This window comes from Balaenoptera borealis, assembly GCF_965194805.1.
Source record: "Balaenoptera borealis genome assembly, chromosome: 11".
In the NCBI taxonomy this organism is placed as follows: Eukaryota; Metazoa; Chordata; class Mammalia; order Artiodactyla; family Balaenopteridae; genus Balaenoptera; species Balaenoptera borealis.
The window spans coordinates 69,379,367-69,402,563 of record NC_138868.1 but is presented as its reverse complement, the minus strand read 5'-3'; the positions used below and the strand labels follow the sequence as shown (position 1 = coordinate 69,402,563).

The 23,197-nt window shown below is 38.8% G+C and overlaps 1 long non-coding RNA gene across 1 annotated transcript in view; it reads right to left on the bottom strand.

Moving 5' to 3' along the window:
- The window catches only part of LOC309605149, a 386,329-nt gene that overhangs the window by 151,233 nt on the left and 211,899 nt on the right, over positions 1 to 23,197 (bottom strand). The gene's annotated exons all lie outside the window — the stretch shown is intronic.

Sequence of the window (23,197 nt, the reverse complement as noted above, 5' to 3'; positions counted from 1 at the left end):
ATTCCATGTTTTGTTTATCTATTCATTGGTTGGTGGACGTTTCCCCCCCACTTTTTAGCTATTATGAACAATGCTACTAAGAACCATGTGAGTATGTGTTTTCGTGTAAATATATGTTTTCAGTTCTATTGGGTATATGCCCAGAAATGGAACTGTAGGATCATATGATAACTTTATGTTTAACTTTTTGAGGAACTGTCAAACTGTTTTCCAAGATGGCAACATCATTTTACATTCCCACCATCAAATATGATGGTTCTAATTTCTCCACATCCTTGCCAGCAATTTTTTTTTTAATGTATTTATTTTATTTATTGATGTTTGTCTGCATTGGGTTCTCGCCACTGCACGCAGGCTTTCTCTAGTTGCGGCGAGCAGGGACCACTCTTCACTGTGGTGTGCGGGCTTCTCATTCTGGTGGCTTTTCTTGTTGCGGAGCATGGGCTCTAGGCACGTGGGCTCAGTAGTTGTGGCTCGAGGGCTCTAGAGCGCGGGCTCCAGATCACAGGCTCAGTAGTTGTAGTGCACGGGCTTAGTTGCTCTGCGGCATGTGGTATCTTCCCGGACTGGGGCTCGAACTCGTGTCCCCTGCATTGGCAGGCGGATTCTTAACCACTGCGGCCTCCAGGGAAGTCCCCTTGCCAACAATTTTTATTGTCCATCTTTTTTTTTTTTTTTTAAAGTCATTAGATTAGCACCTTATTCTTTTTTTTTTTAAATTAATTAATTTATTTATTTTTGGCTGTGTTGGGTCTTCGTTTCTGTGCGAGGGCTTTCTCTAGTTGCGGCAAGCGGGGGCCACTCTTCATCGCGGTGCGCGAGCCCCTCACTATCGCGGCCTCTCTTGTTGCGGAGCACAGGCTCCAGACGCGCAGGCTCAGTAGTTGTGGCTCACGGGCCTAGTTGCTCCACGGCATATGGGATCTTCCCAGACCAGGGCTTGAACCCGTGTCCCCTGCATTGGCAGGCGGATTCTCAACCACTGCGCCACCAGGGAAGCCCTGTCCATCTTTTTGATTATAGTTATACTAGTGGTTATAAAGCAGTATCTCACTGAGGTTTTGATTTGCATTTCTATGATGACTTATAATGTTGAGAATCTTTTTGTATGCTATTGACCATTTGTATATCTTCTACGGAGAAATGTCTATGCAAATCTTTGCTCATTTTTAATTGGGATATTTGTCATTTTATTGTTGAGTTGTAATAGTTCATTATGTATTTGAATATTAGGCCTTATCAGATATATGATTTGCAAATATTTTCTTCCATTCATTGTCTTATCATTTTATGATAGAGTTCTTTGAAAAGCAAAAGTTTTAAACTTTGATGAAGTTCACTTTATCTATTTATCTTGTACTTTTATGTCATATATTATGCTGGTACTTTAGGTGTTATATCTAAGAAACCATTGCCAATCCATGAAGATTTACACTTGTGTGTTCTTCTAACTTTGTCTCTTTTGACTTAGGATCCTTAGTGAAAAGCATGATGTCTGGAACCTAGTAGATTCTCAAAAAATGTTGGTCGAATTAATGACTGGGTACATTGGAATGGCTGGCTAGACTGTGTGCGCATGGGTTGCAGTATTTTATTATCTCTGCATTTCCACCCAGCGTTTGGCATTGCATTTGCACTGTAAGGAGTACTTCAAGTTTCCTTGACACTTGCTCAATGAAATCAATAAACCTTATGATAGTCTCACTACAAACTTGTGATTGAGGCCAGGGAGGTATTATTAGCCCATTTGATAGATGAGAAAACTGAGAACCAGAGATTAAATAAATTACTCAAGGCCATATAACTAGTGGTAGAGCTCTCTCCTCAGGGCTCCCCCATTTGGCTCAAATATGTGGGCTCCTTTCTCTAGGCTTAGCAGTCACCATGGTTTCCTGGCTGTTTTTTCCTTCAATCACACTTTTATGACTGTCTCTGAGACTTCTAAATGAATACCTAGCCCTGTGTGCATTGAGTACACTGAAATTCGATAAATATTCAAACAAATAATCCCCAAAGCATTTTAGTCCTTATTCTCACACTCTTTTCTCTTTGCCTTTGGCAGTATTTGCTTCATTTCTTTTCTCTTCATGGACAAACTCGACTTAAGACCTGCAAAGCTTGTTCTCTGAGCACCACCAGTATTCTATTGCCTGTGCCACACAATTCACCATTCAATTGCTATATGGAATGCCCTAGACTGTTCTTCAATTATTTTGAATATGAGGTTCTTTTCTACTCAATTTAACTGTAAGGTCCTTGAGCACAGAGATTATACCTCATCTGTTTTTCACATCTCTCCACAGTAGCTGGCAAAATGTTTCTATTATTCTCCGATTTCGATTACTTTATTTATTTTATATTCCCATCCTATTTGTCTACTTATTTACTGAACATTGTTCAGTTTGTCCAGCACCTTCTCCAGGAAGCCTTTGCCAAGCACTGCCTTCTTCTTCTGAATGCACATGATGCCTGGTTTGAATAGCTCATGTGTCACTTATTCCACACTACCTTGTGTCATGGATATTTACAGTCATGCCTTATTTTTCGTACTACTCCTACTCAATTCTAATGTTCTTGAGAGGAGTTATTATTTATCATCCAGTTTTATGCTTTTCTGTTTCCAACAAAATCAGTGGCTTGCTCATACAAGGGCTCAAAACAAATATATTCTTCTTGAGACTCCTTAAAGTTGGGGAAACTGGATAGGGTTTGGACTCAAGACCCAAGTTGAATTTCCGTCTCTGCTATTGTGTGATCCCTGACAAGTTACTTCTTTTTAATGGACCTCAGATTCCTCATCTATGATAATCCTTAGCTCAAACGAGAGCTGGGGAGTTTAAATAGCTATATATATGGCATAATGCAAAGTTTATTAATGCTAATGATAGTTGTTTTTGTTACCACTCTGAAATAACAGACAAGACTTGAGTTCATCATCGATAAACATATATTGCATTGAGGCATCTTGTTCCTACAAAGCCAGTACCAGATGCTGAAAATCAGATGAAAAGAAAGAAAACAATCTCAGGATGTTCCCAGGCATAGGTTCAGTGCTCAAACATGTGCATTTTGATGGTGGGCATAACCAGCTCTGTGTCTTTTTATATAATTCAGTTTGCAAGCCTGCCACTTGCTTATTATTCCATTGTTGACCAATATAGTGCAGCAACAGAGAAGGAAAACGTCTCTATGCAATACAGTTTCCAGCTCACTGTTGGTGTTCAAGGAATGTTAATATTAGACACCTAAAATAGAGCAGCTCCTATTGTAAGGAGAAAAAGCATTTAACAAAAGTCAGCCTTTCTCTCTACTTGTTAACATACAGACACCCTTATTAAAGAATTGCTACTAAAATGAGTTCAGTACCTTGAATGTTCTCTGTGAAGAGTGAGTGCACTTTAAAACCTTGCACGGGGTACTTAGCACAGAGCCTCACTGATAATGTTAAGGAGCCTGATTCCATTCAGTTCATCATCCACATTAAAAGCGAAACTAGGAGGTGCTCAGCACTCTCTTAGATGCTGCCAGGCAAACCTAGTAATTGATCTTCCACTGAGTATGTATTTAAGAAGGGCAAACTGCATTACTTTTCTGTTATTATTATTTTTTTAACCAGTAAATGAGAGAGTGGAACAGATCCAACGTAAATGGAAGGCAGTCCCGTCAGCCTTTCTTCCAGGGCTGTGTCTCCACATCATTTTTCCTGTGGCCTTGGTGAGCAATCACTGTAGATCCCTTTGTAGCATCTTTATCCACTTCCACATCCAGGGTCTTTCACTGCAGAATGGGAGCGGGATAGACATGTAACGATAAGTGGTATAGTAAAGATGTTTCTGTGTGAGCTCCAGAAATAGGAAATTCAGTGAATGCAGTTACCTCTAGCATGCAAAAAGTCTCAGCTAATCTGTGGCAGACAAATTTGACAAAACATGATGAGATATTTATATATCTCAGCTACATGTTAGGAATTAAGAAGCTGCCTTCTTAGTGATTATTTTGAAAACCCCAGGTCCAATCTAAAATATTCAGAGAATGTCCAAAGGTAACAAAACACTGTTATAGTAGGAGATGTGGCATTCATTCTTTCAGGCCTTCATTCACAAACATTTCTAAAATGCCTACTATGTACTGAGTACTTGGGATACAGACATGATGCTATCCTTTCATAAGGAATTCACAGCTTATGGTTAATAAGCAAAAAAAAAAAAAAAAAAAAAGTCTCTACCCTCAGGGATTTACAATCTAAGAGAGAATACAAGTGGAAAAATACGGAAGAGAGAGAACAGCTAAATGATACAGGTGATGAAAAATGCAAACAAAATTTTTCTTAACCTTTTTTGGGTACAAAGATCTCTTTGAGGCTCCAATAAAATACAAGGATAATTATATTTACTAGAAAATAGAACATGAGCACTTACACATAAAAATTCAAAAACAACTTCAGGGAAACACAAACTCACTGATGACACCAAGATAAGGAGCTCATGAGATACGTGTCTAGATAAATCATATTTCATATAAAATACTTTCTCCAAGGTAGGCTGTGTGGATGAATTAGGACTTGAAGAAAGGGAAGGAGAGAGAACATAAAATGAGATAATTTTTGTATTTTTGGTGAAATTATAAAGGAGTATTACATTGCTAAAGCAAAAATATTTGACGGGGTGGAGACTTTGGAGACAGGGATTCTGGCTGGGTCAACTTGCTTGAGCAAAAGCAGAGACTTGAGGGATAAACTTGGTGTGTGGGTACTAATTTACCAACCTGGGATGGAGATTCATGATTGGAAGTGTTGAGATGCAAGGTTAGATGGATAGTGAGATATGAATTTGAGAGTCATTGCTGGCCTTTGTACAGGGACTCATTACAGAATTTAAAAACCCCAAAGAAATATCTGAGCTGATTGAGTCCAACCTCCAGACATCCCAAAACCTCTGGCAAGCATTCATTTAGTCTATGCTTGAACATATTAGTGGGTGAATCACAATGTGATATGCAAACTATTCCATTGTTGAATGGCTCTAATTGATAAAAATTACTTCTTCATACCAAAATTAATTAAAAAAAAACTTCCACCTCCCATCCCACGTATAGAAACATGATCTTTGTTCTCTGGAAACACAAAATAAAGGTAATCCTTTATTCACTTGACAGTTCTTCAATTTCTTTCTTTTTTTTTTTAAAGAGCTAAGGGTCTGGCTTTTTTTTTTTTAATTTTATTTTATTTATTTATTTATGGCTGTGTTGGGTCTTCGTTTCTGTGCGAGGGCTCTCTCCAGTTGCGGCAAGCGGGGGCCCCTCTTCATCGCGGTGCGCGGGCCTCTCACCACCGCGGCCTCTCTTGTTGCGGAGCACAGGTTCCAGACGCGCAGGCTCAGTAGTTGTGGCTCACGGGCCCAGTTGCTCCGCGGCATGTGGGATCCTCCCAGGCCAGGGCTCGAACCCGTGTCCCCTGCATTGGCAGGCAGATTCTCAACCACTGCGCCACCAGGGAAGCCCCCTTCAATTTCTTAAATGTCATATTCCCCTTAAATATTCTCCTTAAAGACTAAGCAGCATCAGGCTTCAGTCTTTTCTGGTGAATACGATATTTAAGAAGATTAGTTTGGCAATCCTGTGTGAGACAGATTAGATCAGGAAGAAAACTACATTTGGGGAGACTAGTTGGAATGTTAGTGGAATGATGATGGTTAGAGAAAAGTAGAAAGGAAATGAAAAATAAAAGGTTCTGGATGGAAGAATTGACAATACTAGGGGGCAAGTGGCTATTGGAAATGAAGAAAAGATGTGATTCAAAGATATTTCAGAGTTCTGGCCTGGATACTGGAGGACTGATCTTACTGTAGCCATCAATTTTCAGGAGGAAGGTTTGACATCTTTCTTCTTAATAGGAGGTGTTATGGTGTAGTGGTTAAGAGCGTGAGCTCTTAGTGACAGAATGAATGGGGAGGTTCATATTCTGGATTTAACACTTAGGTTACGTGACGTTGGGCAAATTACTTGACGTATTTGTATCTTGATGTTATCATCTATAAAATATAATATAATACATGTAAAGGTTTTAGCTTCACTGGCAGAGAAGAAGCTCTAAATAACAACAATCTATTAATACTCTCGTGGGTTTAATTGGAGGTAGGTGAAGTCCAAATTGAGAGCTTCAAAACAAACTATCTGGGAAGGAGACAAGCAGGATGTGGTCAGGTCATCATGTTAGGGCAGGAGGAGATATTGCAGATGGAACTGAGGTTAGAACACACAAAAGAGCAGAGTCAGTTCCAAGGTCAGAAGCAGTGGAGGTCAGACCGTAGAAATATAGGTAATTTGCAACTTTTTCAAGATACATGGCAGAAACAGATCATGTTTGAAGAGGCATTTCTCTAGCCCAGGAAAGTAGGCCTTACATTTTAAATACCTGTCTCGCCATGCACTGTTTTTCTTCAGCTGACCCTGGTTTACGGGTTAACCCTTATATACACAGATTACCTATTTCTCCACGGTGAGGAGGTTAAGAAGGTCACCCGGTTGAGGATGTCAAACTCCAGGCAATGGGCGAACACACAAGTAGAGGTGTTTTATGAGCAGTTAGAACTCAGCTAGAGATGTAGCTGGTGGCAAGGAGAGGTCAATTTATAGGTGTTGCTGGATGCATGGGAATGGTTGAGCTTACCATGTATTGGCGCATTTAGGTGTCGATATCTCCCAGGACTTCTCTCCTTGTTTTGGTGTCTGCCCATCATGAAAGAATCTCTTCTTATCCTATCCTTAGAAATTATAAGGTGATTTGCAACCCAGATTTATAAAGTACGTGCACGTTCAGATAGAGCAATACAGATGGTTTTCATCAAGGGCAAGTCAATTGCCTTTCTGAGCTTGTTTCTTCATCTGTAAAATGAGAATAATAACAACACCTACTTTTTGGAGTTATTTTAAGGATCACATGAGACAGCATTTACACAGTTTCCTTGCATAGCACCTGGCACTTGGAGGCCCCCAAATAAAAGTTAGTTTTAGTGTATGATGACTATCATCAATTACTTATTGAAACCCATATTGTGAAAATATATATGGAGTAAGCTATGGTGGAGAAGCTATTAGCTGGGTCTAATTTACTTATTTTTTAATATGATTTTTACTTAGTCTATCTAATTTTTACGTCAATGTTTCTGGAAACCAGGCAAATGTCATCAGAGGTGTTTTCTTTTGTTGTTGTTGTTCTTTTTTTCTTTTTTTTTAAATGCCCTTGGCTCCAAATGCTTGGCCTAAAAAAATCATTCCATATGTTTATTCACCTTGAGAAGCCGAGTTTGCTGTGTCCAATTTCCCTGTTTACTCTTCCCATGCTAATGGTGCTGAGCATGTGAAAATACCGTTCTTTATCATTCCAACTGGGTCTTGGGTTTAATTACAGATTATGAGAAACGAGCTGAATGTCTAAGCATTTTGGAGCCTGGTGAGACTGATTTGTTCAGAATGCTTAAAGGCATTTGATTCCTCTGGAAAAAAAAAATAAGCCTGGTGTAGCTCATTTGTGCTACATGAAAGATGAAGTGTGGCTGGAGTCAAATGATGGGACCCAGACCTCGTTCACTAGTCTCCTTCCTGAATAGGGGTACTGAGGAAAACTAAGGAGACAGGGGAAATATGGAAGCATTTAAAGAAAACCTTGCTTATGAATTCACTATAGGAATTCTAAAGGTAGAAAATAAGGGTTAGGCATTTCAATGGGACAAATGGTACTTCTAATAAGAGCAAGTAAAAATTCGAATTCATTTATTCAGTCTTTCATGCAACAAACATTCCTTGAACTCTTATCCTACTAGGCACTGTGCGAGCCACAGAAAATGAAATAACAAACAAGACAAAAGACAGTCTTTGCCGGGAGTCAAAAGGCTCACACTCTAGTGTGGAAGACAGGATTGAGGGCAAGTGATTAAATCTAGGGTGAAGGACCCTATGACTGAGGGGAGCCCAGGGACATGGAACACTGAACAGCAGGGGAAAGAAAGTTAAGTCATTCTGAGGAATAGCTCGGAGGGTCTTTCATGAGAAAGTGGTAGAGAAACAAGGACTGGGAAGAGGAAGAGGAGGTAGCCAGTTGATGGAGGGAGAGGAAGGACTTTCAGGTGCATGGCACTGCCGTGTGCAAGGACTCAGGGCTGTCAGGACCACAGAAGTGAAGCGAACTGCAGTGTGTTTACATCAAAGGGTGTGATGGGAAAACTACGAGAGATGTTTCTGGTGGAGGCAGCAGCTAGTTGAAGTTTTTCTCATTAAAGTCTTTGGGGAAAGATAGCTTTTATTGATGGTACAAGTGGCCCTCAGAAAGTTCCTCCAAACCAGCTAAGCCAAGCACATGACATATAAGAATCATGAGACTTTCGTTACAATTGATGGTGAATCTAGATCATCTAAAAAACCCCAAAGTCCCTTTTACTCTCTTAGTAATATGTGTTTTACATGTTCAAGATCAAGGCTTCATCTCCTCATTTTATTCCCATTCATACATCAGCATCTGTGATTCCCAACAATGATGGCTGGGGGAAAATACAGAAACTTGGTGAGACCAGGGACGATGACTGGTCCTTGTTCAATGAAAGGATGGCCTTGATTAGAAGCTAAAGTTGATACTTTTGTGCCTGCTTTTGGCTCTAGCTTCTGAGCCACATGGTCACATAGGCAACTCAGCGCAAATACAAACATGGTGCTCAAGACTGAGTCACAGAGCGTGCTTTCTTTCTGCTTTACTGCAGTCTCACAGCATTGCTGCAGTGTCTGTGACATGATTTAGAGTGTTTGTGAAAAATGTTAGGTCCACAGTCACTGGGGATTGGCTCAGGGAAATACTGTATATCAGAGGGGGAAATCCATAACTGGCATAAAAAAGGCATTGACAAGTGTACAGATAACTCTGCTACACGCACATACAGATAATTGAGATACTTAACTTTTTTGTTGGTAACTCCAGGAATATCTAAGATAATACTCTCTAGTTGGCCTTATCTATTCGGATGGTCATGAACTTGAGTATGGTGTGCTGCAACTCAGGTAGGTCAGGGAGGCCTAAAAAAGATAGGTATGATTCCCCAAAATGGGAAGTTTGTGGGCCCTCAGGCCATAAAAATTTCCAAAATGTTTTTCTGTATTATTTTTCACTTTTGCTTCAGATCCATAGTACTCAAAATTCACCAGCTTTGATACATTTAGTGTGAAATGTCGTAAACTTCGCTACTTCATTTAAACGGTTCAATTTAAATATATACAACCAAGCCTCATTATTCACAGATTTTGTATTTGAAAATTCGCCTACTAGGTAATTTATTTGTAATCCTCAGATCAATACTCACAGTGTTTTCATGGTCATTTGAAGCCAAATGCAGAGCGATGAAAAATTTGGATTGCCTGCCATGTGTGCTTCCAGACGAGGTCAGACAACACATCTCTGCCTTCTTTTTTCATTTCTCATACTGTAAACAAGTATCCTTTCTGCAGTCTAGTTAGTGGTACTTTTTCATATTTTTTGTGCTTTTTGTTGGTGATTTCCCTATTTAAAATGGCCCCCAAATGTAATACTGACATGCTGTCTAGTATTCTAAATGCAAGAAAGCTGTGATATGCCTTAAGGAGAAAATGCTCCTGTTAGATAAACTTCCTTCAGGCATGAGTTATAGTGCTGTTGGCTGTGAGTTCACTGTTACTGAATTAACAAGAATATTAAATAAGGTGTCTTTAAACAGAAATACACATGAAACAAGGTTATGTATTGATTGGCTGATGAAAATATTGTGACCAGAAGCTCACAGGAACCGAATCCCGTGTTTTCCCTGGGAGTAACGGTTCAACATTCACTAATTCAGCATTTGCGGTGACTTTGTAGAATGTAACCATCTCGAGTAGCGTGAATCAACTGTACATGCACATATATATGTGTATATATATATATGTATATATACACACGAATAGGTATACACACACACTCATATACAACTACATAAAGCAAAAGTGAGTGAGCACAAATGTAATGTTAGCCACTGGTGGATCGAGATTCCAGACATATGAGTGTTCATTGTACCATACTTACCAATTTTTTTTAGGTTTGAAAGCTGGTCACCTACCTCTCTGGGCCTTGATTTCCTCAAAGAAGGGAGATTAAGTTGCCTCAGGAACCTCTTCCAGCTCCGCTATTCTGTCATTTTAAATGAGCCCCAAACAGGAGCCATTTAATTTAGATATTCAGTAGAGATTTAGTCATAGAATCCAGTCCAATGCTAACTGCATGATACTAAAGTATAGAGTTTAAAAAAGAAGGCTTCCATTAAAATGATAACTTGATTGACAAACACTCAAGGAATGGAGTTCCTCTATACAAAGTCAGGCATATTAAACAAACAAATAAAAACTTTCAAATAATATAGGAAGCATCTAGGGACAAGATAACCTTGTCATTTGATCAGTTTCTATCTGTTCCCATTTCCGATTAAGTCAAAAAAGGCTTATCATAGACAAAATTAGTCATTAGGAAAGATGTGCTGTGTATCCATAGCCTTTTTTTTTTTTAATTTTATTTATTTATTTATATTTATTTATGGCTGTGTTGGGTCTTCGTTTCTGTGCGGGGGCTTTCTCTAGTTGCGGCGAGCGGGGGCCACTCTTCATCGCGGTGCGCGGGCCTCTCACTGTCGCGGCCTCTCCCGTTGCGGAGCACAGGCTCCAGACGCGCAGGCTCAGTAGTTGTGGCTCACGGGCCCAGTTGCTCCGCGGCATGTGGGATCCTCCCAGACCAGGGCTCGAACCCGTGTCCCCTGCATTGGCAGGCAGACTCTCAACCACTGCGCCACCAGGGAAGCCCCATAGCCTTTTCTTTAAGTGTCCTGTAGGCACCATTGTGTAATAGAAGGAGCATGGGGTTTAGAATAAGTCAAACCTCAATTCAAAAATTCTGGTTTCTCCAATAGCCTATTTGTGTGATCTTAACAGAATTATGTTTCTTCTCTGAGCCCCAGTTTCCTTATCTGTAAAAAATGGTGATAATATTTTCCCTGCAAGGAGAAGATTATATGAAATAAATTTGTAAAAACACCTGTTTTCTAGAAAGACTTATAACGTACTAGTTAAGAGCACAGTTTTTAGAGTTAGACTACCAGAGTTCAAATCCCTGATCTGCCATTTACAAGCTGGGTGCTTAGAGCAAGTTATTTAACCTCTCTGTGCCTCAATGTCTTTGTCTGCAAAATAGGGATAATAGTAGCACCTACCCCATAGAGCTGCTGTATGGATTGAAATATTAATATTTATATAAGTTGCTTACAATATTGGGAGCCATATTAGTGTTTGTTGCTGTTATTATTATTTCTAAGAATGGCAAGGAAGCAAACTTTTAGAGTAATAGAGAGTCCTGAATTGCATAAGGACTTAGCATGAAGGTAATTCTGAAGGTAAACCTGATTTTGTACTTTTAGACTGCCCGGAGGAAGGACTGATCCTTAGTCATTGATTGCTTGGTTGCACTGTACTTTACTAAAGTGCAATGATTGTATTTTAAAACCTTCACCCTTGATTTCAAACCTTGGAATGCATCGCTAGTTCTTCCATGTTACTTCTGGTAGAGTTGTTGAAATGCATACTTTTTATTCAAAATAATGGCTACTTTTGTTGAGCAATTCCTAGGTGTCAGGTCTGGGATGTAGCCCTGCTTGTTAGCTAACGGGTTAATCTGCGTTGTGGACGCTGAGAAGACACAGGCTCCTGGCTCAGAGATAAAGAACTTTTTTTCTTTTTCTTTTTTTTTCAGACATTAATTTATTTATTTATTATTTTTGGCTGTGTTGGGTCTTCGTTTCTGCGCGAGGGCTCTCTCTAGTTGCGGCGAGCGGGGGCCACTCTTCATCGCGGTGCGCGGGCCTCTCACTATCGCGGCCTCTCTTGTTGCGGAGCACAGGCTCCAGACGCGCAGGCTCAGTAGCTGTGGCGCACGGGCTTAGTTGCTCCGCGGTATGTGCGATCTTCCCAGACCAGGGCCCGAACCCGTGTACCCTGCATTGGCAGGCAGATTCTCAACCACTGCGCCACCAGGGAAGCCCAGAGATAAAGAACATTTTATTGCTGGTGGTACAGCAAGCATCATGAGCATCAGCAAATGGGGTGGTTCTCCTTGCCCTTCCCCACGTCTTGCAGAGACAATGCAATAAGGGTCACGGGGATGCTTTGCCATACTCAGATTTCATTGCAGCCAAGGAACATCACATTTGGGGAGTTCAACATTTTGCAGCTAACAATAAACAAGCAGTCTCTTAGTCCCAGAGGGAGACATTTCTTCTTCCTTCAAGGTTGCTCCCTGCAAAAATTGATGCAATTCTGAGAAATGCTTGGGTAAAGAGCATTTGGTCTTTGCATTCTTGGTACATCCAGCAAGAGGTGCAGGGTTCAGGGCTCTTGGCAGATTGCCTTTCCCAGCACTGGGTTCCAGGAACAATGCCAAATACTTTAATTGGGACAATGTTTCCTGGTAGATCACTTTTTAGCTAATATTCTATGTATATCTTACTCATTTTAGTAAGGTTGCCTCTGGGCAATATTATAAATTGGGTCCATTTTTTTTTGTGCCCCCCATCTTCTTGTGGAAACCAGTTTTCCTTGAGCAATCCCCCCACATTCAAGACTCACATTTTTAATGGTTTTGATCTGATCTTTTTCAAAAAATTTTTATTTATTAAAAAAATTTTTTTTCATTTTTTGTCAATGCCCCATGGCATGTGGGACCTTGGTTCCCTGACCAGGGATCGAACCCATGCTTCCTGTAGTGGAAGCATGGAATCTTAACCACTGGACTGCCAGGGAAGTCCCCTAACCTGATCTTTGACTGCCCTTTTTCCTGCCCCCATGCCATGTTCAGCTCATTTCTTTTTCCTCTTTGTCCTGAAACAAAATTTACCCATTTTGTGGCCAGTCTCTTAGAACCCTTCTCTCTTGTAAGACAGTCACTAAGAAACAAATGGAAATTAAAATATGTTAATGTATAGAAGGGTGACTCACCAGAGAACATAAAATTTTAAGAGAGACCTTTTGAAGACATGCTGCTTTAACCAAGGAATAATCTGAATGGTGGGAATTTGGGATTTCAAGATTATATATACAACTCTGTATGCTTCCTCTGTGCGTGGTGAGCCCTGGGTCTAAGGGATAAATTTAGTTTTGATTTTATATGGAGCATTGATTTTGTGTTCCCTACGAAGCAAAAAAAGATATTTTGAGGTATGGATTTAAATGCCATTTCCTTTTCACTCCCTATCGTCTGAGCGTTTATGAGATGAAACTTTTGATCTTAGAGAAAGCTATGAGCGGTTGTGACTAACTCTTTATAAGTCTTCATAATATCAGGAGTTGCTCTCCTACTAATAAGCAAACCATTACCCAAACCATATTCTTTAATGGAGGCCTGCCAAAGGGAGTTCATGGAACTGCATTAGAACGTGGAAAATAAAGCTTTCTTAGGCCACAAAGCAGCCACTCCGTGAACTAACGCTTCTATTGGCACCTGCATTTGGGGTCTGTAATGTTTTGCTAACTGTGCCTTCAAGACCCAAGTGATTTGAAAAGAAGTGACTGAGTTCATAAAAACGGGAGACTGTAAACCAGCATAAATGCCAGTTTTTATGTTGATATTTACATTTATCCCATGGAGAGACTGAATTGTGTAGTAATGTGATTCAATATTTGGGGTCAAATATTTTGGTAACATTTACAGATCAATAAATTAGACACATTCCATCTTAAATGATCAAAAATAGCTTTGTTTCCCAATGTGAGGCCAACTTAAATTTTCCAGCAGGGAATGTTCCCTGCAGAATTGTTAATTGCACAGATGCTATAATAGTATTACATTTTAACTACAACTGTGTTAGATTTTCAAGCATCTCAGAGGTTATAAACTAGTCATTAAAATTCATTCCTGTTGGCAATTGGGACTGCAGAGCCTTTATCCGGAAAAGCACACTTGTAATATTTATGTGATTTCCATTTTAACACAACTGTTTGAATTACTTGCAATACTCTAGCATTTGTAATGTGCTCCCTTTCCTATGCTTCTCCTACAAGCTCTCACTGTATTAACCTGCTAAGGGTGAGATTCCCTATATTAGAAAACTGTTTCTCTCTTCCCCCCCACCACCCCGTGACTTCTTTTAGCAAGGACTCATGTGATAAAGGCATGTTGCTTAGAATGATAGTGGGAAGGCCAGTTTTATACTGCTCACATGAAGGAAACAAATAGGGAAAGATATAAGCTGTGTGTACTTCATCGCAAGGGAATATCAGATAGAAATCTGGTACCATTTACTTCCAGGTCCTTAAAAAATAATAGACCAGGTGGTCACCAGGGAGCTTGCTGTACTTCCCAAGACATTGATTTGTCTCTCTCTTCTGGTCCATCTTGGTTTTCTTTCCTGAGGGTGACTTACCATTTCTACCTTGTCTAATAGTCATCTCTTCTCTCATTTCCCCTTAGAGTGGATGCTGCTGAGAGCAGAACCCATCCATGTGTAGTCTCTCCCTCTTCATCCTAAGCATCTAAGTCAATCCCCAGCAGTTCAAAGACGCATCATAATGTGTAGAGTGTTAATGTTCTTATGGATTTGTTTTCTTTCACTTAAACTTGAGGGTTTAGCTCTGGGCAGACCTTGACACTTTAATTCCAGTCTATTTGATTAAGTTGGATCCAGCTGAAATGAACATTTATGAATTACCTACTTGGCAATTATAAAAGGTGGAAAATGTGATGTGGTCTCTGTCCTTCGAATAATTCCAAATAGTAGAGTGGGAGATAAGAAAATTAAGAGCAATAAGATATTATAAATGTTATAAACCAAAACTAATGAAGTTAAAAGGATCACACCCAACTTGTATGACCTGGAATATATTCATGGAATATTTGATGTATAGCTTTCAAAATGAAGTGGGATACAGTAGAAATCACTTGAGATAACTTGGGAGAAAAGGTTTTTGATTAGGGGAGTGACATGATGACATGTTAGGAAGCTTAATTTGGATGTGGTATGAGGATAGACTTGAGAAAGTTTGAATTAGAACGCAGTGTGACTAGAAGAAAGGAGATAGGTTAGGAAGCTTTTGATACAGTTTAAGTGAGAGGTAGGTGATAGTGTCCTTCTAGTGATCTTACGGAAGCAGAATTAGCAGGACTTGGTAAGGAAAGGAGTTTAATGTGACTCTGATTTTGAGCCTGCATGGCTTGGAAAGAAGAGTTGATGACATTAACAGAAATAGGGAAGGCAGGATGATGAATGCCATAGGAAGCAAAAGGAGAAAGATGGTGACATTGGATGTCAGTGTTTTTAGGTGTTTTGGACACTGTGAAACCTCCTGGGTCTAGTAAGTAGGGAGTGGTAATAAATTAGGGTAGATAAGGCTAACAAAGGAGATGCCATTAGTCTGACGACAAGGAATCCTGTTAGTTGCCAGCTCTGTGATCTAAGGCAAGTTATTATCTGACCCCCCTCTGTTTTTCATTTTCCTTGTAAGTATAAGAAAGAACTGGCTTTTGTAGAAGCTAGCTCAACAGATTGATGAATTCCTGGCAGGTATGAAGTGATTTGGAACCTGTTGAGAGATTCCTTGTGGGCCAAAGGAATTTGCCCTGGATTCTCTGCTTACTTTGGATCAACACTGTTATCTCCCTATGGTCCCTCCCCAGACTTGGAGATTTGCTGCCACTGTGGTCATCAAGGCTTCTCAAGTTGATGCTCATAGGTGCCACCAGGGCCTCTGCCTTATGAATCATGAATACACTTGGTGACAAGATGTATGCTGTCAGCTTTGCAAAAGCCTACTTCCATTAAAAAAAGGCCCAATCCACTCGATCCATTGCTTTTTACCCCTTTTCCACCTTTTGATAAAAATATAAAACACCCTTATAATTTCCATGGAGAAAGATGGGAACAATCACAGATTATCTTCTCTGATTTTATGAGAAGTTACTCACTGTAGTAGTTGAGTCCTCAATTCCCCTTTTAAACACCTACATTGTAATTCAACATTTGATTGGATAGAGTGATGTTGTCAGCGTTCAGTCAGAGTTAACTCAAAATAGAGATAGCAAATGATAAAAAATGTTGTTCAGATGATTCACCTGCATCTGATGAAAACATTTGACTTTCTGCTTGGGATATTTTCTTATATAATTAGAAATGTATAAGTTTGGTATTTATAGCTGGGACTATTTCCCTGCTGGTTTTCATTTTGTTTCTCATTAACCTTTATAAATATTCTAGTCGGAAATACCCTTTTTTTTTAGGATGCAGTGCTTTCTTAGCTAGAGAATGAAATAATGTTTTAATATTCCTGTTATCTTCCTCTATCAACCAACCAGAGAGAAAGGCAATGTGGCATTCTTGGAAGAATTTTGGAGTTACAAAAACCTGGAATTCCATTCTGGCTCTGTGATTTACTAGCTGTGTGACCTAAGGCAAATGATTATGCAGTCTTTCCTGGTTTTTGTTTTTTCATTGATGTGATAGGGTAATACCTGGACATCCCAGTGTTATTGAGAGGCTCAAGTGGGATAATGGTGACATTTGTCCTAAGGTCTCTAAGCCCTGGGGTTCTAGAATTATACTCCATGGGCCCAAATCCGGATTATACTCTGGTCAAGGTATTTTACTTCTTTAAAATCCTTTCCTCATCCATAAAATGAGGGTTGTAATAGTGCCTATTTTATAAGCTACTTGTGATGGTGAATGAGCAAAGCTGTTAAAAACATAGTGACTGGATAATATTAAATATGCAGTAAATATTAGCCATTTCAATTAGTGCATAGTAAGTGCTCAGTAAACAGAAGCTTCTCTCATTTTTCTCCTTCATTTTGGCACTTAAATAATCCTTCAGGATTTTTCTTTCATATGTTAAGCAAAACAACTCTTAGAATATTAGAGAAAACAATCCTTACCTCTGTGCTGCTAATCTATAAAACAGGATTATTTGCTGATCTTACCTAGTGCCTCCCTTTGAGTATAAGCCTTGGGAACTCAAAGCTGAAGGAAAGGCTCCTTTCTTTAAAGTAGCTATAAATGTGTGCAGTCTTCTAGTTATTGAAATTGTAAGCTACCCTGCCTATCCCCAGTCTATTGTCCTAGCTTCAAAGACATTTTAAAACACCCTCTGGGTGCTATCTTTCTTCTTAGTTATCCTTTGCCTCACTTCTCCCTTTCTTATGAGAAAATTTCTCAGGCTCCTCAAGGCACTGATTTCTCTTATGACAAACCTGAAACTTGTAGGTTTCTGTAGAGGCTATCTTCTTTGGGTTAAAAAGCACTTTAGTTAGTAATGCAGCAGAATTTAAAGTCTAAGAAATAAATAACCAGTCTGCAGTTTCCTAAATCCCCCCTAAATAAGATATGATATAAATTAGGCAGGAAATAACAAAATGCTTCACAATTTTCCAGAAATCAGAACGTAGAAGAATGATCAGAGGCCCTAACACAGTTCAGGATGAGCTATTCCATGCTTATCTACTCATCTGCTCAGTCATCTCTCTTTTCAGTTACTCGGTATCTAATGTAGGAAGGTTGTTGTTAGAGCATTAATACTATACCAGCAACAGTAATTGTTAGGGGCTGAACTATGTTCTCCCCAAATTCATCATGTTGAAGCTCTAACACTCAGCGCTGCAGAATGTGACTGTATTTGGAGACATAGCCTTCAAAGAGGTAACTAAATTAAAATGAGGCTGTTAGCATGGGCCCTAATCAAATCTGACTGGTGTCTTTATAAGAAGAGAAAATTTGGCAACACAGAGACACAAGGTGCTCACGCACAGAGAAATGACCATGTGAGGACACAGTGTGAAGATGCCTGCCTGAAAGTCAAGGAGAGAGGCCTCAGTAGACACTGTACCTGCTGACACGTAGATCGTGTCCAAAACTGTAATAAAATAAATTTCTGTTGTTTAAGCTACCCAGTCAGTCTGTGATATTTTGTTTAGTATCCTTAGCAAACTAATAGAGTAATATTATACATTGGTATTGCATTTATAATTCTATAAATTTCATATTTTTTTCATATACATGGTAAAGCATAATGGTCAAAAGCACTGACTCTGAAACCAGACTTTCTGGGTTCAAATCTGTCACCTGCGTGGCCTTAGGCAAGTTACCTAACCTCTTTGCTCAGTTTCTTCACCTTTAAAATGGAAATGATAATAATATTGTCTACTTTATAGAATTGCTATCTGCATTAAATGAATTAATGTTTGTAAATTAATAGTGCTCAACACATAGTAATTTCTAAAAAGTTATTTCTTAAATTAATAAAATAGAATGCATGCCTTAGTTCATTTTATTCCTCTTAAATATTGTGAGCTAAGGGGAGAGAAGGTAAGGGATATAATATTTACTGAGTATTTATTATGCCGTAGATGACGTGGTGACAATTGCACTCACATTTGCACATGGGAGATTAAATTATTGCCCACGTTTACATACTGCTAAACAATGGTGGCCTTGGGCCATTCTCTCATCTTAAATCTAAATCTACTGATTTTTATTTTTTCAGCATTGCCTGTCTATACCAGGAACAGAATCTAAATAAATATGAAAAGGATCTAAATAAAATGAAAAAGATAGTCATCAAATTAAGTATTGTATCAGTCAAAGCTCAACCAGGGAAGCAGAAACAGTAATGAATATACACACATACCTATATATCTACATATAGATATATAGTGAATCTATCTATCTGCCTATCTATCATCTATCTAACAATACACTATTTTATGTAATTAATTTTGAGGACTAAGCAAATTCGAAGTCCATAGAACAGACAGGAATGGAAGATCATGAATAGACTAAAACCCCATGGACATGGCTGGAGTTTGTTTTCCACAGGTAGGAGTGTCTGTCTATCTGTCTGTCTGTCTCTCAGAGAGCAATGCACTCTTTTAAAGGACTTCCAACTGATAAGTGAGGCCCATCAGGACAATCTGTCTCATTTAAAGTCAGCTGTTTAGGGGCTTTAATTACATCGGTAAAATATCTTCACAGCAGCACATAGAATTTGATTAGACAATTGGGAGGAGATATGTGTATGTTACAAAACGCGTGCTACCTTCCATTCTCTGACTCTCTTGAAAAATTCTCTCTTGGAGCTCACCCTATCTGGAAACATACTGGAAGGGCGATTCTAAGGAATACAGTTTAGCTTAGTCAACTTGAGACACCGCAAAGCCATTCCAGGTATTTTTTTTTTTTTTTAAAGACTGTCATTTACTATGCCTGGAACTGGGCACATTTTAACATGAGCTTCTTTTTATTTAACTCTCACAATAGCCCTTGAAATATTATTACCATTTATGAATGAGAAAATAAAGGCTCCAGTGGTTAAATAACTAGCCTAAGTCACAAATCAAGCTAGTGTGGGAATTAAAATTAGAAGTCAGAGCTGACCCTGAAGACTATCATGTTTAAAAACAGTAAGTAAGAACCTCAAACTACCTTCTTAAGCTCTGATGGAACTTAGGGTAGAGGAGAAATCAATGCTGGTTGGGCTATCTCAGCTGAGCTGCATTTTGAGCAGGTTGGAAACATGAACTAGCAGAGGAGAATCTACAGTTTTTAGCCCCCTCACCAGGACCAGATTGTAGGATCTTCCAATTTTCCTCTGGGGATAGTTGTGCATTTACAAAAAATTAAGAATTACTATTTTCCGGAGGGTGTGTGTTTGTGTGTGTTTGTGTGTGTGTGTGTGTGTGTGTAATACACTGTTCTAAGAAAGAGAGCTCTTAGTTTTATATTTTGGATATCTCCTCAATAAGTCAGATAATACCTTTTCATAATTCTGATAGATCATGTGATACTTTAAGTTCTGCTATTTATGAAATAAAATTAAAATGTCCATATTTCCATATTTATATATTTGTTAATGATTTGGGCCACTTGTAAATTGGTAAGTAACTGCCCTTATAATAATTTTCATTATTTTGGATTTTACTATGTGCTAAGAATGCTACTTAGAACCTTTGTACACCCTACCTCATTTAAACCTCACAACAACCCTGTGAAGTTGACTGTATCCACACTTGACTGATGAAGAAATGAAGGCTTAGAAAGAATAAGCAACTTGTTGCAAGTTTACTAGGCCTGTGTAGAAGAGTTCAAGTGTGAACGGTATCTGGCTAACTCCAAAGCCCAGATGCCTAATAACTAAGCAAGCAAAATCCCCACAGAATGTTTTAGTGATAGTCAATTTATTAAAGTTATAAAGTTGTCTTACTGTAAAAAAAAGTTCAAGGATTTAAGAAGACAATTTTTATAAAAAATGCTTGTATTGATTTTAAGTCAATCAATTCAAGTAAAGTGTTGCAAATGAATGACCCCTAATCTTCTGAAATATTGTTTCAAAGTCCTAAACATCTTGTCTTTGTGAATTTCACTTTTTACTGTTCTTTGGTGAGAATAGCTCAGCTCTTAAGTCACAAAGCCTGCCTCGTTGGAACTCTGCCATAAATTCTGGTCCCATTTTCTACTGATCCCACATGATCAATTCTAATTCTGTAAGAATCTCTTCAAATACCCATTTGTTGACACGTAATAGAAATTCAGGAAAATAACATTTTTAATGGGAGAACATTCCACAGATATAACATCATTTGGTGCAATTACAAATGCCAGTTAACTTTGGTGGTAATAATCTGACACCCTTGACTGTCAGGGCAGAACGTATGCTAGTATCTGTAAACAGAACACATTAATTAGAATCTTGTTTCAGTTCTATAGTTAGGAAGTAACAATTTGTCAATTTCAGAATAATCCTATGCTTTCATAATGGCTATATAAAAATATATGAAAATACTAAGGGAGGCTGGCATTCTTTGAGAAAATTAGGGCCATACCATTGGTATGTGCTTATGGAATTCTGGCATATCACATCTCAGTGATGAGCTCTAATGACTATAATAAGCCACGGAAAATTCATTCCAAATATCAAAATGAGGTTCTAGTTAACAATAGAAGTTTAAAGGTTAATCTAATTAATGAATGTGCTTGCAGTATTTTAAGTGTATTCATTTAAGTTCAGTCATATATTATGAGGCATTTAAATCATTTTAGACATGCACTCAGAAACCACATTCATTGTACTTAATAGCTGAAGACTATATTTTTACATGGAGAGTACAATTTACATCAGAGCTGTGTGTTGCAGAGTCAGCAGGAGTCTTTTGGATATTAATAGTTTGAACACATACTTCTAAAACTCTAAATCCCTGGGAGAAAAGGCATAATTTGGTTTTAGTGTGAATAAGGTAACTCTAGGAGCAAAAACAAAAACGAGAGAGAAAAAGAGAAAGAAAACTGAAGCACACTGATAAATGAGAAATAATACTGAAGCTGTGAAGCTGGGCAACTCAGCCCAGATTCTAGGCTTATATTTTCATGGCAACGTGATTGATTTTTCTTTTTCTTCATCAGCATATGTTTGCATCCACACAAAGTAATGCCAATCAATGGTGTCTTTCATAGTGTGATTTTTTTTTTTTAAGAAAAAGCATGCACTTACATATTACCTTCTAAAGTAATAAAAAGAATAAAAAGATCAACAGCAACAATACTCTCTCTATAAGTAACTTTATTAATGAAATGGATGCAAACTTTGGTGCAGCCTCAAAGGAACATGACACGTACCCACACAGACACACACCACACACACACTCACACAAACAAAACTCCTGAGACTGCCACTGTGTTTAGGCTCGGATGTTACTTTTCTATGAAAGGTACACAGATAAAGTGTTTATTAACTCTTCATAAAGCCTTTACTCATGGTACACAGATTGACCAGAGCAAGAAAATCACAGAACAAGCACACTAGATGGGATGGTTTTATTGTTTTCAGTGAGGCATTGAGCAACAACTGTCAGCTTCTGGGGACAGAGAGGGAGAGGGAGGGAGAAGGATGGGGGAGGGAGGAGGAGAGAAAAATCAGGGACTCACACTTGCACTGAAATTGCTATTTACCTCTTAAAATAGAATTCTCACCTAGACCTCACATAAGTATCATGAGATTATCTGGGAATCTGGCTTTAATTAACGGGCTTGGATATTGCTGGCTGAATTGCGTGAAAGCAACTGGTTTTGTGAGCTGTTTATTACCTAAGCTGTACTGTACTGAAATGAGAATGGTCAGAAAGGAACGACCCAGCCAGGGATTCTGGGTAAAACTAGGCTGCCATAGCCCACATTTCACTCTGATTATTCAAATGATAATGTGCAGGGAGGTGAGGGGGAAAAGGGTATCAAGATGACCCTCATGCCTAGAAGAAAAGATCCAGTGAATGCGTGGTATTTTCCGGAGAATAGTCACACCATTTTTCAGGAGGGAGAATGAAACAAAGCAGATGAGAAAATATCTCCATTTGGGGAATCATTATGGAATCTAGTTGCCAGACAGTTTGCTTCTCATCTTTTGTTTGCTTGCTCAATATTCACAGAGGGAAGTAGGAAAGGAAAGCAAGTAATAGGACTGGCTCCCTGAAAACCCATTTTCCCCTTCCTCCTCCACTTGCTATATAAGCTCTATCCCATTTTCAGCGATACTAAATAAAATACATTGAGGGTTTACTATTGGTGAGGTAGCGTGCCCCCTAAGTGATATGTACAAAGGTGATTGATACATGAGTCATGTTCAGGAAAGATCATTGGGAATGAAATCAAGCCTGGGATTTGAATTCCAGGTCCTATTACCAGTTTCATGACTTTGAGTGATTTACATGATTTCTCTGAGCCTCAATTTCCTGATCTGTAAAATAGAGATAATAATAGCTGACATTGTCATCATCTTTGACATTGTCATAATTTCTTATAGAATTTTAAGAATCCTGAAAGCAAATATATGTAAAGAGATTTTATAAAATTAAAAGGGCTATATAAGGCTACTCATTATCATTACTATTTTAAAACCACTTTTGTCTCATCTCATGTGCTATTTGACAAGTTGCTCCTCCATCAGTCACCCTTCCTGGGACTTCACAACCCTATCCACAGATGGCAGTGAGCTAGAAATGCAAAACCTAAAAAGTATCCTTTTTGGAAGTCTTGCTATTTTGCTAGACAATTCTCTATCTCGCTCACCTGGGATAATTGTACATTACTTGTGAAGATTACCAGTTGATGTTGCTTTTGGCCTAAATAAAAGAAAA